The sequence below is a fragment of the Athene cunicularia genome, assembly GCF_003259725.1.
Source record: "Athene cunicularia isolate RWA chromosome 7 unlocalized genomic scaffold, athCun1 chr7_part1, whole genome shotgun sequence".
Lineage (NCBI taxonomy): Eukaryota > Metazoa > Chordata > Aves > Strigiformes > Strigidae > Athene > Athene cunicularia.
The window spans coordinates 33,098,222-33,116,791 of record NW_020799107.1 but is presented as its reverse complement, the minus strand read 5'-3'; positions in this window follow the sequence as shown (position 1 = coordinate 33,116,791).

The following is an 18,570-nucleotide window of genomic DNA, read 5'->3' as shown; positions in this document are numbered from 1 at the left end:
AGGAAGAAAGGAAGAAAGGAAGAAAGGAAGGAAGAAAGAAAGAAAGAAAGAAAGAAAGAAAGAAAGAAAGAAAGAAAGAAAGAAAGAAAGAAAGAAAGAAAGGAAGGAAGGAAGGAAATTTGGAAGAAAATAGGTTTCTTATACAAAATAATATATGTTAAATATATTCAAAAGAACTCAAGAAAAGTCAATGTGACTTGCATAAATCTAAAATTTACAGAGCAGTATGCAAACTACTATTATGTGTTCACAACAACATATTATGTTTCATTTATAAAGGTATATTTCACAGTCACAGCAATAGACACCACAAAATGATCTGATTTAAACAAAGTAGAATCTACACAAACCAAATTATAAGTAGCAACCAGAATGTTTTAAATGCAATCCAAAGGCCTATCTGTATACTTTCCATACTAATAGCAAAATTGTGTTTCCAGTAAGCATAAGATTGGCTCATAATGGCCTAATCCCACCAATATTACTTACTTTGGTATAGTCTGACATCAGCCTTATGAATAATTCTACAGGTGTCAGGAAAGATGCAGCTGTTAATCTGGTGAGCCAGACCTGATGATTAGATTAGCCTGAAAACAGTGATTTAAAAAATGAGAGTTCTCACCATTGACTTCTGATGTTAAACCTTTAGGATCACAGAGATGTCTTTCTCAAATTTTTCTTCACCAAAACTTAAAATTAGGATTTTTTTTTTTTCCCTTTTCCTTATTCTCTTCCATTTTGAAAAGCTCAGTTTTCATCAGTAAGCATAGCTCATCAGGGACATTTAAGAGGAATATCAACTGAGACAAGCTTTAAAATAAACTGGCAAGAATCAGCAACATGGAGTTTGCAAGGGATCTCTTCATTTATCAGGAGAGACAAACCATTCAGTAACATATAAATAACAATATTTTATCTTTTCATATCAGTACAAAGTGAACTTCAAGAAATCACATCTATCTAGTTATATTAGGTCCTGTTCACAAAGATTACTTACTTGACAACCAAACCAGCAGAATCAAGATGATTTCAGCCCTTCCATGTTTGCAGTACCTGGGTTTTAACAGTCATCGTGCATCACGGACAAACAGAACGCCTTAAAACAACGTTAATTACAGCTACTGCTGGGTGCTTCAGATGGTATAAAAATATACATCTGTCTATTAGAAAAGGCATTAGGACTTTGACCTACTGGCAGTTTATACTGAAAATAAAGGATCAAACAGCTCTCTAAACATTTAAAGACCAGTTTTCTTCATGTCAGGTGACAGCAACATTAAAAGCGCTGATTATTGTTTATATTTTACCTAATTTATAACGATGATTAAAACAGAACTATGCAAATAGTTCCAGAAAATGAAAAAAAAATATCCTTATGTATTCTATTTTTATGGCTGTAGATTAGATATTGAACATTTCATCATTACTGCCCTTTGTTTCTTATAGACAAAGCACTCCTATGAGTTAAGCTGCACACAAAACCCTAACGACTGTACTTGCTTTCACTGCACTGGCAAGAATGCTTGAAGATTTTGTAAGGGATTTTTTTTTTACCTACTGCAAAATAAAGTTACGTTTTGACATTTTAACCACAACTAACATACTCCGTTTCTGACACAGGCGCCACACAAAGCTGCCCTGAAAACACAGCGTAGCAGCTGATAACGAGGATAATTCTTAGCTGTAGGCACTAGCAGCTCTGAAAGAGAAGTTGCAAAGGTACGGGCGTTACAGATGGTGGTGGCAGAACCAGAGGCAGGAGGAAGGGTAACTTCTGAGGATGAGGAAGGAGGAATAATGCAGGAGCATAGGCAAGAACCAACCCTCCTCCAATATACATGTTCCTCCAGGACCCTATGGACAAAAGGATAACCATTTTGCTTTAATATATGAAAAGTGATGGGGAAAAAAAAAAAAATCCACATAGAAAAAATATGACAATCTGAGACACTAGTGAAACTGAGCATGATTTAGTTTCCCAATTAGAAAATGTAGGAAGTCAGTATTATGACTAGGAGAAAACCATGAAGATTGAAACTATGCAATTAAGACCAACAAAACATTCTCTGTATAACATCTCAGTCATTAACTGAAAAAGAATCTCATCCTTAAAAAGGCCCTTCTTCCCTGTTCCTGGTGTCAGGAAGCAATCTGCCTAACTTGCTATCTGGCTCTACTGCTTCCAATCGACTGTAACAGTCAGACGAAGGTGTGCCTGCACCCATCTGTTCCTGACACTTTTAAAACCCTACATTGCTGTGACAAAATGAAAGGGTTTTATTTTGCTAGTGTTTTTTTTTTTTTTTTACCATTTCAGTGAAAAAAAAGAAAAAAAAAAAAAAAAAGAAAAAAAAAGAAAAAAGATAATTATACTTAGATAAAGGAGAAGTAAAATTCAAATCTGTTTTCGTGTTTTGAGACTTAACGCATACTCCTAGGTATCATCTGTGGGATCATATCTGCTGCATGGCCACCCTAAAGCACACTGCACAATAAATGTTCAGCATAGCAGTGATGACACTTGGCAGGGATCTGGTTTCCAGCTGAAGTTACACATTCCAGAGCTTGTTAGAACCATATAAAACTAAATCAAACACAACTGATTCAAGTATTATGTAAAAACCCTCCTAAATACTAAAAAACCCTCCTAAAAGACTAGAAAATCTACAATGTAAAATTTCCCTCCAAATCAAGGGTGGTAATACTTTTTATCTGTTCTTACCTACAAGGGTAACTCAATGTAATCCCTAGGTTTTCACTTTTGAAAATAACCCCATATCTTGAATGGAAACACAGAGGAAAATGTTAATTGATACTTAGCAAGACAAGGAGTCCCTTTTAGGTAAATTCTCTTTCTTCCCAATAGCTATTGAGAAAGGCAAAGGAAGTTTTTGGAACATAAAAGATACAAAACCCCATCGCTTACGCTACAAGTTTCCTTGGAACATGAATGAAAGCTTTACGTACGATGAGCCCGAGAAGCTTCAATTTCTATGTGTTGTAATTCTTTTCAATTCTCATCTCAAACAAAACAAAAAAAGAGGAATTCTGGCATAAAGTCCTCCAATAGATTACTGTAACACTTTCAATGTATATCAAGAGGTACCAGGTAGGGAACCAGTGACTGCTGGAATTGGAAGAAACGAGTACATATATTGAGTAGTAATGCAAGAACTTCGTTTGGATGGAATGTTAATACTTTTATTAAGCATCACTGTATACAAGAAGGAATATTTACAGATAGATTTGCTGGCTTGCACACTTGCCCAATGTCACCATAAAGCACCAGCACAATCACATCTGTAGCCTGGAATTACCCTGTTTTACCCATGATATTGCACTCATAAAATTAGAATATATCTTAAGATTTCTTGCCGTTACACTAATTGAACTGATGCAGCTCTATTAAAATGTGTAATCTAATAAAAACATTTCAATGGACAGAAAATACATTTGCTTGTTTTTCTTAAAAGACAAGAAAGGGAAAAATGGTATTTTGGGGTTGGCTAAGCATCTATTCCCAACCCATAATAAGGTTGTTATCAAGCAGAAAAGCCTATTAAGCTAGAAAATGAATACTGAAAGCTTTCTAATTAAACACTTTCCACTTACATGATACTGAAAGAATAGAGTGGGAGATGATGGTACTGATACTGTATTAGTCATTGTATCACTCATATCATGATGTAGTAATCAGCTCGGGACAGTGTACATGAATAGCCCAGGTGCTCAAGCTGTGCTGCAATTTGTAATTGGAAATATCTTTGGATAATAGGTGTCTCACGAGTTGTCTTCTCCTCCTGTCATATTTTTTAATGTTATGTGACTTATAATTGAAGTTTTTATTAACTGCCATGGAATTGTTTTTTAAAAACTAAATCTGATCCTGCCAAGCTGCTCTGGCAGATTTGTCCTGGGTTGGAGTAGAGTATCTCCATGGCAATGGAACAGTATGGGTCCTGTCCCTCTGAAGAAGCCGGAAGAATTAGGACTGCAAGTTTTTCATTCTTTGAGGAAGGATGTTATTTTCATATCTATCCACAAAGATCTTCACAATGAGGTTTATACCCTGATATTGGTATGTCGCGGATGAAAGTATTGACACGATAATGATCTAGTAAAAATAATCTAGATTTATTAATAACTAACAACTTTTTGTCAATACAAAATAACTCAGAAAGAAAAGCGACTTAATCAGGTTCTAAAATGACAAGATTCACTCTAATTTACCTAGTGGTACCTTAATTTATACATATATATATGTGCATACACAAACCAGACATATACATACAGAAACTAAGGTATTGGGATTCGGTAAAATGAACACAAAAGGGACAAGCACACAGGAACAAGGGCAAGGGTACATACCCACACACACACCAATAAACAGGTGAAATAGAAGCTAGCTCAAAGAAAATTTCCCTCTCGAGTTTAGAGCCAATACTCCCAATGCCTCGGCATTCCTCAACGGGCGATAATTGAGACTCGAGCAGGAGGACTTCGCCCTGGCCTTCTGTCTGGAGCGGATGACACCTGAGAGGCTCCCAGCTCAGGGGAGATGCTGGTCACAGGCCCGCTGCCATCCAGGAGAGCTCAAAGGGTCTCTCTGGTGGTCTCAGTTTGTAGGATCCAAGATAACTGACTTTTGTCAAATACTATCTGGTGCCTTCGGGCAGTTGCACAAGAATTTGAATAACATGCAACCCTGTTATTATTCCATCTGATCACATCCCAGGCACAGGTGTGTCAGGCCATCAGGAGATGATGGGCCATTATAACCCTTGCCAAGCAACTGGGAGGGGCAGGAGCCAGGCTCCTCAAGGTTATCAGTCCTTATCTCCACAGATTGGTGTATGGCCTGGGGGAATGTCGATGGAATCACACCTGGCACCAAGCAGCCCAGCAAGGAGGGCAGGGAGGGATAAGAATTGCACCACCGCATGGTATTAAATAATTCTAATAGCAACAGAGCTAAACCAATAGCAGCATTCTCCTTCTTCAGACGGATATCTCATATCACTTCCCACCAAAATTTTATGTAGCAGGTGATGCAATGAGTTACAAAGATTTCATTGCATTGAAAGAGTAATGCAGTGTTCCAAAATGTTACTTACAAGGAGCATAACTTTTGACACACGTGCCAATAAGTTCATGAGTCTACGTATCTGGTTTGCTTTAAATGTTGTAATAACTTTTGTCGTTATGTCATTTTGGTGGTCAGCCTGATTTGAAAGAACCTTGAGAAATGCAGAAATTAAATGTGGTCTAAGCAGAAGGTTAAAAATCATACCATTACAGCTACATCAAAACTGCTGGTTTCTTGTAGATGTAAAAGATACTCACAGTGAAATATTTCAATTTAGATCATTTATATCCTTCGTATTTTTAATTAGGTATTTCTACAGATCTGCCTCATACTGTTCATGGAATTTACCAAGACACAACACGAGCCTATACAACAAATAATCCATCAAAACACAAAAATAACGATTAGCTTTAATGTTCCCAAGTGTAAACTCTTTCTAATATATATTATTCTACATAGTCTAGTCAAAACTTTTTAAATCATGCACTAACTGGGGTACTACGGGTATATCACTAAGGGCATGGATGCGAGAGCACATGCTGCGGTACTTTCACAGAGGTGAAGCAGATTAAAAAGTTGGATATAAATATATAGTCAATCTATTAAATTTATTAAACACAGTCCATTTTAAAGGGGGGTCACTGCTTTGTAAAAGAGCGTCCCTACAGCAGGAGCACATGGCAGCCTGCACGCAGGAGAGCAACCCTCCTGCAGCACAATGACCTGTAAGGAGAGGAGGACTTAGAGAAGTCCCTGTTGGTTGAGGTTCTTCCAAATCCTTTTCTGGTGATGATTGTTCTTCTGTTTTAGCAACATGGTGTTACTTGGTGGCTGTTTATTCACTTGGCTTTCCCCCCCTGACCAGTGGTGATTCTCCAAGTACACATAGCAAGGATGAACAATAGTAGGGGCTCCTTTTTGCACACAGCAGAAGTGGAATTGGCTGTGGTAATTTTGGATTATAGGGATTGCTAAAAATTTTTCTGAAATTTTATACGGTGGTTTGTTTTTCACCCAGAAGGAGCAGCGGCTCTCTGGCAGTGCTACCCTGCAGAGAAGGCTGTTTGTGTTACCAGCCTTTCTTGGCTGGTTAACTACTGGGTGATATGTAAAAATGCAGTCCAGGTTTTAATTGCACTCTCCTCTGGAGGAGATGATTGCGGACTGTTGAATCCAAGCCTCATGGCTTCCTTACCCAGTTTTGTTGGCCTGGCTCCTTTATTTCATTCCCCTCTATGTTTGGTTACACACAGAGATACATCTAATATTGCCTTATGCTGTACAGTGGCAGAGGCTGCCCAAAAAATTATCCTCACTGGCCAAACAATTTCTGTGAGGCAATGTAGCTAATTCTTGTTCTAAATTTTACCTTCATCACACCCAAGGTCACTCTCTCCATTCCTGTGAATCAGTCTACAAGATGGGAAACAAAATATGTTGTGGTGGCCCTAAATTTTGGATTTAAATTGCAAATGTGCAAGGAAAGCACCAGCTCAGTTCTTTAATTGTTGCTAAAATATAGAAACCTAAAATGTTTCCCTTAGATGCAAATTCTGCAGTGTTTGATAGTGCAAAAGCTTCCTTCCCTGGGAGTTCGGGAACTTAGTTAACCATGCAACCATGTGGTCATTTATTCTAATTAATGGGAATACATTTGCATTTGCAAGTGAGGATCTATCAGCTTTTGCAAGCCCAGAAGCAGCACCCAGTGGTTTTACACGGCGCACGCAGAGGTGCCGGTGGAGCACAGGCCACGCTGGTCAACACAGAACATTGTAGGTACCCAGTGCTGGAGGCTCCAGACCTCCTCACGCTGTTTACAGACCAGCTCTGTGTCTTAGGTATGATAAAGATGGCATTTTTGAGATGCATTGCACTTGTGTCATCCTGAGAATATAAGGGTGTTACTCACAGCTGCACTGCTCATCTCTTTGGAGTACCAAGGAGCTTGGCAACCCTGCAGCTCACACCAGTAGAGCACTGAGCCGGGCAGTGGCATCTCAAAATCACTCATTGCAGCAACAGAACTTTGGTCTTTAGTGGTAATGAAACTGATGGGACTTTTTATTGGTTCATTAATAGCTATACATTTTATTTCTGGTCTGTTTACAGTTAAAAAAAAAAAAAAAATTATTAAACTGTTTTGAAAATGAGCAGAAAGAGCAACTGATGGACTAAAAGGGTGGTGGGAGGACAAACAGAGCGGTGGATTTCAAGAGCAGGGATTTACTTGCAAGAAGCATTAGTGCACAGAAACCAGTCTTAGAAGCTGTAGAGGAAGGATTTCTGCAATGGAGAAGGCTGAAATACCCTGTACAGGCAGCAGACAAAAGCAGCCCTAGGAACAGTTGCAACAGTTGGTCATCCTTAAAAATCATAAATGAGGACACGCTGGTAGAAGAGGCGGTATGAATTTTATATAAAAATTCCATGTACCATTACAATATAATATAATGGGTCTTCCTATGCACACACCATGTACTCCTATGCACTCTTCTCAGTAGATGTTTCCCAATTTCTCTGACCCATGAGAAACTGAACTCACAGTAGTGGAAACATTTTGTTCTGACAGAGACAGATATCAGAAACTTGACTTAACTCTTCACACTTTAGAAAAAAAAAAAAAAAAAAAGTCAATCACATAGATGAGCCTCCTTGAACCTGCATAAATTAGAGCTGGCCTATTCCTCTGTGCTTTGTTCCCAATTGGTGTTATTTTCATTTACAGACAAGATTTTATTTTGGAAGTCACAAGTTCTTAGTTAAAACAGGTTTAACTATTTAGCATCAGACTCACCCACCTACATAAAACTCTCCAACTGTTGAAGTTGTTAAAGGGACACTGTCAATTTTTAAATTGCACGTCTGTTTAAAAAATCTTTTACCTTCTGTTGTTAGGAGTGAGCCCTAAGGTTGTATACTTGAAAGGCATTAAAGAGAAAATATCTTCTCTGACAGCATTTTGGGTATCATCCATTTCACTGGTTTTCTTCCTAACTCGCCTAGGCCAGATCCTGCAGCAACATGCACTGATGTCTCCATGTGGGACTCAGGCTGCAGTGCAACTGCTGTAGCTTTAAATAGAATATTTTTTTTTTTTTTCCCTAAGCAATTGCCTGTCAAGGTGATACTCTTCTGTTAGCTCAAACACAAATAAACCTTAGTGCAAACTTTCAATAGTGTCAGCTGAAGAGATCTGTAAGAGGCAAAGAGTTGAATTCGATATCACACCCTTTGTCTGACATAGCATCCTTTGAGTCCCCATGCCTTGAACCCTGCCTTGATCAGCAACTCCACAACTTCTCATACTTACTAAGAATTAATCCTTCTGAGGACTAATTCTTAGTAAGAATTACTAAGATTTTCTAATTTCTAAATTTCTAATTTCTAAATTACTAAGAATTACTAATTGAGTAGTGGGAGGGGAAATTTTGATGATTTCAGGGATGTGGAAGAAATAGAGAAAAGCAAGGGTGAATGAAGAAGTAATAAGATTTACGGACAGGTGAGACAAAGGTGAAGGGATACTAATACAGTGAAGGAGTGAGGGTGAAGTTTTGTGGAAAAAGGTATGAAAAAATGTTATTAAAGATATTATATTTCATTATTATTAAAGATATTATATGTCATACGCAGAAGGAGGTGTACTTTGAAGTGGCATGGTATAGCAATGGTTTTTATGGCATTTCCAAGCTTCTGAGTGTTTGATTTTGCCAACTTAACATTCTTATAATGTATTTTTCTTGGTATGTAATATAGAGATTTAGAATGGTTTATTTTTTTGTGAATCTAATCTAGAATTCTGACTCAGTTCTTAATTCAATTTCCTCTTCATAGTCCAGATTAGAGAATTTAAATAGGGCTGTACAATATGTGTGAACTTCCTATCCTTTAACTGCAAAGGCGAGGGAGATTTTGGTAAATATAGCTGTCACACAGCTTCATCTCTGGCAGAATATCTGGAAAGAACGAGTGAGAAACACAGGAGATGCTGGCAGGTGGTTGTGGAGCATCCCACCCCACTGATGCCTCAGGGTGCCCGGGCAGCACAGAGAGAAGCAGCCGCTCGAGAAGCCAAAAGGAACTCCCAGGATAAACTCACTCAATGGCTCATCTCCATATTTTTGCATACTGATGTATGCTAAAGGGCAGAGAAAGTTTTGTTGCTGCTTTGAGAAGTCGAACTGGCTCCCAGTGCATTTTAGATGTTGTGTAAATTACCTACATAAACCCATGTTGTCCTCATGTGATCCTTTGCAAGATTCTAAATAAGCTAACCAATGTGTCTCAGCAGTTGTATTTTTGGAATGAAGTCTAAGTGGGCACACATCATTGTGCTCTTAATCTGTAAGAAAAGGTAGGCTGTGTATTCAGAAAAAGAGGTTACTTTCTTGTCCTTCTAGGATGTCCTGTCTTTCTACAGTTTCATATTTTTAAGCATTGTAAATGATAATAATGAAGTCTTATGTCCTCTTCCACTCCCTAATTTTAACTAAAGAAGATATGAGTAAGCTAATATTGATAGACAGATGGATATAATGGCTATTTAGAGAGACAAGAGAGAGAAATAGACATCAACACACATTTATTAAGGACCTATTCACAATCACAGTTCACTATTTGCCAGTAAAACCACCTGAATAAATGCAAGCATTTAGTGGGACGCCTTTTCTGAGTAGAATTATTTCCTCTACAAATACCTGCACAATAGGGATACTAGCCACCTGATATTTCTCTTCAGGACCATAGCAAGGGACATTCATCCTGATTTCACTATCCCAGCGTAGAAGATAGTAGAGTTTTTATCACTATCGTGATGTTTTTCTAAAAGACCAGATTTTGAAGGTGAATTATGCTTACTGGAAGTGCAGGGAAAAGGAAGGCCGAGTGTCAATGTAGAGGACTTTTGCTCATACTCTGGCATAAGAAAGAACATTAACAAATTTTCTGAATAAAGGAAGTAAGTTCTGTGTTAGGTGACATTCATTTTTCCAAAGGACGTAACTACTTTACTTAATGCCTGATCTAAAGCCCTGCGAAATTTTACTCACTTCATTGTACTCCCATCTTCTCCATGGAAGACATACTTGGTCAAACAGTTAACAATTAATTAAGCAAATTAAGTACTTTGGCCCTAACTTCTTTCCAGTAAGACTTGAGTAATAATAATAATATCGGTGTGTGACATATGTGCAATGAAGTCAGCATTTAACATAAAGCTCCTAGAGAAAATTTCAGTGAAGTATGTACCATTAATGATGATAAACCTAAGAGAATAAGCTTAAAAATCACATTCTCTTACTTGGCAGATCTGATCCTGATGATCACCAGGAGTCTGTCAGATATATGTTTGATTCCAAACCATATGTGCCTCAGAGTTGCTGAAAGGCAATAAAGAAAAATGTTTAATACCATTTTTTTCATAGTAAATTTTCTTAGGGACTTCAATGAGACTGAGGGAAGTTTAAGGGGATGGGCAAGTAAAAGAGTTATTATCACTTAAATATTCTATAGTTTTAGTGCAAAGGGAAAACAGAATCAAACTGAAAAAAAATCCACAGAAGTCTCCAAGCACAACTGGAGTACCAGACATTTCAGATGAAAGAGAGAAAGGATCTTCTGAGCTATGATGTGAGTGAGAAATATTCTAAATGATCCAGAGACATTTGGAAAGAATTGTGTTGGTTTTGTTGCTGCTGTTTTCACTCATAGTAAAATTTGTGTATTTGTAGATTAAAATAAGTTAATGTGAACATTTTTTTTCCCTGCTGTAGCTTTATGATGTTAGCTGCTTTATTGGTGAAAAAAAACCCCTCAACCCGCTCTGGAGGTTTGCTTAAGAGCCGTTAGTGTATGAAGTAATTTACAGCTACTCAAAACTGCACTGAGTTACTAATTGATTGCTAATGTTGATGCACTTGATTGGATGTCAAGTTAGGTGTAAAATTTATTGAAAATAATTTTGTTTCCTTCCTCTCTCTACAACTACAGTCATTAAATTGAGATAGATATGCAGGGTAGTTACATCTCCTCAGGCCTGATCTTTTATAGAACCTCCCACCAGCTAAGACCTTTTCAGCCTATACAATCAGGATATCCTGAAACGTGTTACTAAAAATAAGCAAAATATAATTTTCTTCTGCCCTCTTTTCCCCCACTGTTTCTCACAAAGACATGAGAAATGTCACTACCCACCAGTGCCAGAGGAACTATTCCAGCATTTCAAATTATATTCAATTTAATAAAAGCATAACGAAAAGGCACCAAAATTATGAATTGTAGAATGACCGTTTCATATTCATTTTTCTATTGTTTTTCTTCTTGGATTTTAAGTGAAAATGGAGCAAATGTGCTGAGTATTTCATTCAAAGGCCCAATGTGCCAGCAGGGATTAATGAAAGGTGTCTAAGGTCTCTGTGATAGGAGTTTCTGCAGTAAAACACCCAGCAAACAGTACAGCTTTCAATTTTCTAAACTTCCATTGACCTGTCTTCAAGCTGCTTCATTACCCGTATGAACAGGTTTAACCTACTGTGCTTTGAAATCAGCTGGAACATTAACTGTGATACTTCTCCTTCCTCTGCGAGCTGCTCAAAGTCCCCACGGTCTTTTAAACTGGGAGTCACAGGTGCTGAATTACCTACGTGAGATGAAAGAGTGACAGGTCTGAACTCTGTCATCCGCTCTGGAGGCAAAGAGTACTGCACCCCGGGGAAAAAGCAAATCTGAGACGCATCGGCACTGCGGATGTCACTCCGTGCTGCTCCCACCAGCGTGGTTGGCAATAGGATGTTGCGCTTTTTTTTGGGTTTGTTTTTTTTTTGTTTGGGTTTTTTTTGGGTTTGTTTTTTTTTTTTTTTTTCCTGGGCTTATATGTGCTTCAGGACATGCTCAAAATGATCAACTGAGCAAAATATTTTTCTAATCCCAAAAGAAATTGCAGCTATTAATGCATATATATATATATTGACCTAACAGTTGGCAAGCTAGCTCAGGATCAAAGCATCTGGAAGTCTGTTTTCTCTCTAACTGGTAGAGGGGATAAAAAGATATTTTCAGACATTTTAAGGTAGCGTTTGTTTCAGTTCTTGAGTATTGAAATAGCACTACTACCTGCCTAATAAAAGAAATAGTTTAGAAAAGTCTGGACTTTGTGCTCCCTGGGATGGTGAAAGACATCAAGGATTGGAGAGAGGGTGGGACGGACCCAGCACTTGTGACAAAATTGATGCAGAAGCATCAACAGCATTCCTTGCATTCAAGACCTCATAAATACTTCTGTGTTGTACGTTCGTGGAACAAGGTACTTTTTAATCTAGAAGGAGGCAAAGGTACAAGCAAAATTTGTCAGTGTTTATGATACATTTTTTTTTTCCTTTCCTCTCCAAAGATGTGCTAGAGAGAACAACTTATAAGAAAAACAAGTTACAAGGGGCAAGAGCATATTTGATCAAATTGCCTTTAAAAGTGCCTTATTTTGGAGGAGACGTGGGACGATCTAACCAATACTTTTGTTTCAAATATTAACTTTAAAAATTACGTTTTACAAAAGCACTAAAGTTACTAAGCAAGCAAAACACTTCTTAAAGTCTATGACATGGAAATACTGGTATTTCTTTTTTGGGACTTTTTTAATGCCCCTCCTGACACAGCATCACGCTTGGAGCACATATTCCCTATTTTCACGGTCACTTTACACTTTCCGTGCTGAAGGCCATGCCATATGGGCTGCACAGACCCCTCTGAGACAGGGCAATGCGACAGCAACTCCACGGGGTAATTGCTGAAGAGGTCTTGTAACACCAACCTCCTTCCCAGGACATCTCCCAGAGGAAAAGCCAAACGATCCTTCGCAGCCCAAGACTTTCTATGACTTTAAAATGTGTTTTAGTTAAAGGATAAGTAATACACAGTTGTATCATAACAGAGATAAACTTTACAGAAGTAGGAGCCATGTCTCTATTTTATCCTTTTAAAACAAATGGCTGTATTTTAGACTCGTATTTTGAATGAAACATTTTACCAGTTATTGTTGCTGTATTTTGATGCCTAAACATCCTATTCTGTAGTGTTATCACATTAATTTTTCAGCTTTCAATAGCAAAGACATGCAAATAGCAAAATAGTGGCATGTCCAAATTAGCCTCTATAATCATGAGTAGAGCAGAGTAAATCATTTAATAGGAAACATCTGGAAAACCTAGCTTTTTTTTTTTCTTTTTTTTTTCTTTTTTCTGTTAAGAGTACATTTGAAAGGAGTTCAGAATTTATATTAATTCATACTCTGCTTTTGTATGGAGAATTTTTAGCTTGCAGTCTCATCCTGAATACCTCTTCATTAGGTTTTTAATAATCCTTGTCTGAGAAAAATGCTGCCCCAGTGCTCAGTGCTGCTGGATGGAAACTGGGAGAACAGGATCACATCTGGGAGGGATTTGGCCTTCATTTCTCTGTGCCTCTAATATCCACCTGAAAGATGATGAGAATATCACAGCCTTTTTCAGGAGCTCAAAGGAAGCTTCTTCCCTTGGAACACAAGGGAAATCTTGTGAAAGTGACTGTCTATGCTTCATATTCTTGGGTACCACCTAGTGGCACCGACTTGGTTAACGATGGATGTAACTAATTTACAGAGCACTCCAGAGCTTGAGTACTGTGATTCTGAGATGAAGTTTATGTCCTTAATAACTGATCTTTTCAGTGCATATAGAAAGTGACCAAAAAGAACTGCAGTAACCTACTGAAAAGAAATAGGGCAGATATTCACAGCCATTACATTGCGATATTTATTCCAATGCAATCACAATAACCCATGTCCATCACTTCGTTATAGTGCTCGTTGTGTTAGTTGAAGTCTTTTTCCTTAAATTGCAACTGATTTACTAGTAGCTGAAAAACTTTAAGAGAGTTTATATCAGTTTGCTGCTGAGGGCAAATTATTATTCCCATGGAGAATAGCTTCTAACTAAACAGGACAAGCATACCAGGCTCTTTCTGTGGGTTTGATGGTACATCCACCAGCAGTATAAACTATTTGCAGACAATGCAAAAAGCCTTTATTTTATAGATTCTTTCCCCAGCGTCCTGAATGAAATGCATATCACTAACCTATTAAGTACAAATCGCTTAAAGATGTAAATTTTTTATGACTTGCTAAATGTTAATGTATGACTTGTAAAATGTTAAAGTAGTAAATAGCTTCTTTGAGCTCATACACACTAAATTTCATTTTGTAGCCCTAAGCATTTAAGGTAACAGTCACAGGGTATTAGGGGAGATTTCCATAATTTTCAGTGGCTTTAATTTATTATTGTTAAAAAAAAAAAAAAATAAAATTAAGAGTTAATGTCAGTAGAATAGAAAAATAGGCCATTGTCAAAGGATAATGGTCTTCCACTAATAGGAGACTGTTGAGACATTCACTGAGAATAAATGTTATGAAATATGAAACACACGATACAATACCACAATGTGTAATTACAGCTATTTTATGTCAGCTGTTCTGAATGACTCTAGAAGACATTATCAAAATCTGATTAATGTTTCCACATTTGATACTTCTTGATTTATTGATGTAATAAACAGCTGAGAACTCCTCACAAAACCAATTTATTTAAAGTTTGCCATAGAAGCTCATACACACCCTGTTTTCCATCTGCTAGAATATTTCCTATATTTAGAATAATATACGTATATAAATGGATGCCACCAAGTGGAATTTGTTCTGCCTGAAAATATCAGAGGCTGATATGGTTATTTGCTGAGAATGGAGCAAGACAGTTTCCAGAGAATATTGATGAATGGTCTCCAGATACACAGCAAAGAGCTGAATTCAGAGGTGTGAAATTAATATGACTGCACCTGTGAAACCTAGCCATGAATTTGATCCAAAATTATATATTATGAATAGGGGGGAGATAGCAAAGACATCGAGGGCCTCTGAACAAATGCTCTAGTAAATCATAAAGATCCTGGTGCTAAAAAAAACAAACAAACAAACAAAAAAAACCCCCAAAATCGTTGCTCTTTACCTGTCCTTTGCTTAGCTATTTCAAAGTTATCGAGATACTTAGTACCAAATTTTGATTCTGTCATTCATGGAGTCTTTCAATTTTCAGGAACTGTTTAGGAAATGGTTCTTGCTACCAGTGCAGGTTGTCCCTTCAGGTCCTAAGTGAGTAGGTATGCTAAGTACCTTCATCTTCTAGAATAAAGATCATTCTGTTTCAATTTTTAATGACATTTTGAGATCTAATCCAAACGTGATTCATTTAAATAAAAATCAATAGGCTTAGCTGCTTCTTTTGAACCATTTAAGGCAACATTTTTTCATTGGTTCTTATCAGGGGCCAAATTCTGACCTGATTTATGCTCTGATTTGCACTGCAACCCGTTGACTATAGAGGATTTGCACATTGCGTAAATTAGCACAGATTTGACTCCAGGGATCTTTGGTAAGTGGCATAAATTAAGAACGGGGAAATTCTCCTCTCTTTTAAAACCCCATAAAGGTCAATACAAAATTGAGAACAAGATACAGCTGCAAGTCTCTTAGTTAAAATGTATTTAAAAGTTTCATTAAGTCCTTTTATCCTCCCTACCACAATGTGCCCTCATTCCCCTGTCCCGCCGTGTCTCATTTCACGCCCACCACATTGGTTTGCTGAGAATAATATAAATCGGGTTTTGCCCTCCAGAGAAGCGTATTTCCCATACTGTGTTGACTTCTAACTTGGATGATAACACCTGGCATCATCTTAAGTGAGGGCGACTGTAACTGAAACAATCTTTTGAATCGGCTGCAATCCCACAGGCTGAAACTTCCGTCGGAGGAACGGATTTATGCAATTGCTAATCTGAGCATTTCAAAAAAAAAAAAAAAAAAAAAAAAAAAAAATTAGCAGTACGAAGGAGCCTTATTTCTTCTGGTGTTTTTGCAGAGGAGCTCCCTTCTGGCAAGAGCACCTCCTCTCTCCTGTACCATGCACCATGTAGGGAAGCAGATATTTGTGGCCGGTGCCTAACGTTGTGCTCTCTCGGGGTGATCAATCACTTCCCCTTGGTCACCAGGATAGTCAGGGCAGGTTGCCCACTGCCGTTTGTGCTGACAGGGGCATTTTGGCAGAAGCAGGAAAGACACTAAAGAAGGTGAGATGTCCTTTTGAACTGCAGAGCACATGAGAGGAATGAAAGCTGTGGAGAGCTGTATTAGAATTATTTAGGTTTTTTCTTAATGAGCAGCAGCACTGTTTCCTTGTAAGACATTGGGTGTCCTTTACAAAGATCACCGACAGTCAAAGCAGTGCTCAGCTGTAGTCTATCCGCTATTTTTACAAGAAAGACTGAATAAAAGAATCACTCTGCAGCTGTGATATGCAGTAATCTCACATGGCCTGACTCGATCTTGTGCTAAATTTATGTGCCCTGTGAAAATACTGTCCTACTAGAAAATTTCACGTGAAGCTGTAGGTTACGCATTTGCGTGCTGTAAAATAAACAATACCTTTCAACTTTTCTTTCTGAGTATGGAAGCAGTGACTGGGGTGTACAACATGAGATCCCATCAATAGAATCGATGGGATGCAGAAAATTTCTTGGCCAGTATAATCTACAATTCATATAAAACAAGAACTAGGGGACCAGACATCAAATCTTAAATTAAAATTCAATTTACTCAAAGGCTGCAGAGAACTAGACTTTCTGATGTGTGAACAAGCACAGCAAATAGTCACGATGGACTGGTCTCTATTATATTGTGGACACAGTTAATTATCATGAGGTGAGGGTTTTTTGTGCACTTGATGAATTCAGAGAGCGATTAATTCCTTCAGGTTTGCTAAGGAGAATTTTTGTTGCAATGTTGAAAGAAGCACAGGGCTTATTACTCACATGATAAGTGATGCAAATTAATGCAAATATTTTGTGTGGGCCATAATAGAGAGAATATTAACTTTAAAGAATAAGATAAATTCCTTTTTAATCCCAGGCATGCAGCTATGTTTAACCACCCAAAGCACTCAGTATGTTGACAAGTTCACAAATGCGAGACTCCACAACAGTCGACGTAGTTCTCAAAAGGTATCTCCAAGCCTCCAAGAAAGAAAGTTCAATTTTCAAATGGAATTGAAAATTTTGGCCCTTCTTGAGTCATGCTTAACACTTCATACTGCCTGGCTTTGCAGGAATTAGCCTTCAAAAATTATTTCAGTGGGTGCAGAGATCCATTGTAGCTACGGTTTCCAGCATTTGATAAATTAAGTACCTGATTCTTCTGCAAACAGTAGTTAAGAGTAAGAATTGAAAACATCTAGCTGTAATACTCGAGTAGTGGATCTATGAAAATTGCATATTACATCTACATGTATACCAAATGCATTTATAATGAGTATCGTCGTTGCACTGAAGAGCAAAACAATGAACTGTGATTAACCTTGTCTTGTGAAGTGTTGCCATTAATTTTGGCATTTACTCTGGAAATACTTTTGAAATTTTACAGAAGATTTGAATAATTCTATTGATATTTTCTTGAGCTTTTTGATTACTGAGAAATGAATTATCTGAACATTTAAAGTCATGAATATACAAGAGATGAGGAAATGTGACAATATCTTCTTCATTAATCAGCTTTAAGGCACAGGACGTAGGGAATTAAAAAAGCTGGTCTAGGAAAACTATTTATAACTATCATCGGATACTCTTTCAATCAATTTAGTTAACATTAGACTATTTTGTCAAAGACATAAAATAAAATACTCAACACACCTAAATTCACTGACTTCAAAAGCATCAAGACTTCAACTACTTTCTGATATTTTTAAGGAATAAAAATGGAGTGAAGGATAAATTAATAAATTCAAGTTCAGCTATTCAATTACACAAATATTTAATTTTTGAAAGTTTCCATCTGGATTCATATTCTGACGTGAAACTGGGTCAATCATCATAGGATCATAGAATGGTTTGGGTTGGAAGGGACCTTAAAGATGATCCAGTCCCAACCCCCTGCCCTGGGCAGGGTCACCTTCCACTAGCCCAGGTTGCCCAAAGCCCCGTCCAACCTGGCCTTGAACCCTTCCAGGGAGGGGGCAGCCACAGCTTATCTGGGAAACCTGTGCCAATGTCTCACCACCCTCACAGGGAAGAATTTCTTCCTTGGGTCTAATCTAAATCTGCCCTCTTTCAGGTTAAAACCATTACACCTCACCCTATCCCTACACCCCGATCAAGAGTCCCTCCCCAGCTTTCCTGTAGCCCCCTTTAAGTACTGGGGGCCCGCTCTAAGTTTTCCCTGGAGCCTTCTCTTCTCTGGGCTGAACAACCCCAACTCTCTCAGCCTGTCCTCATAAGGGAGCTGCTCCAGCTCCTTCAGAGTGGATTTCAGAGGTTTCCCACTTAGGTGAATTAGACACTCGTAAAAACTGACCAGTGGATGAACGGGATAAGGGTTGGAGCTCAGTTGTTTACAGAAGACTGACAAAGTTTCT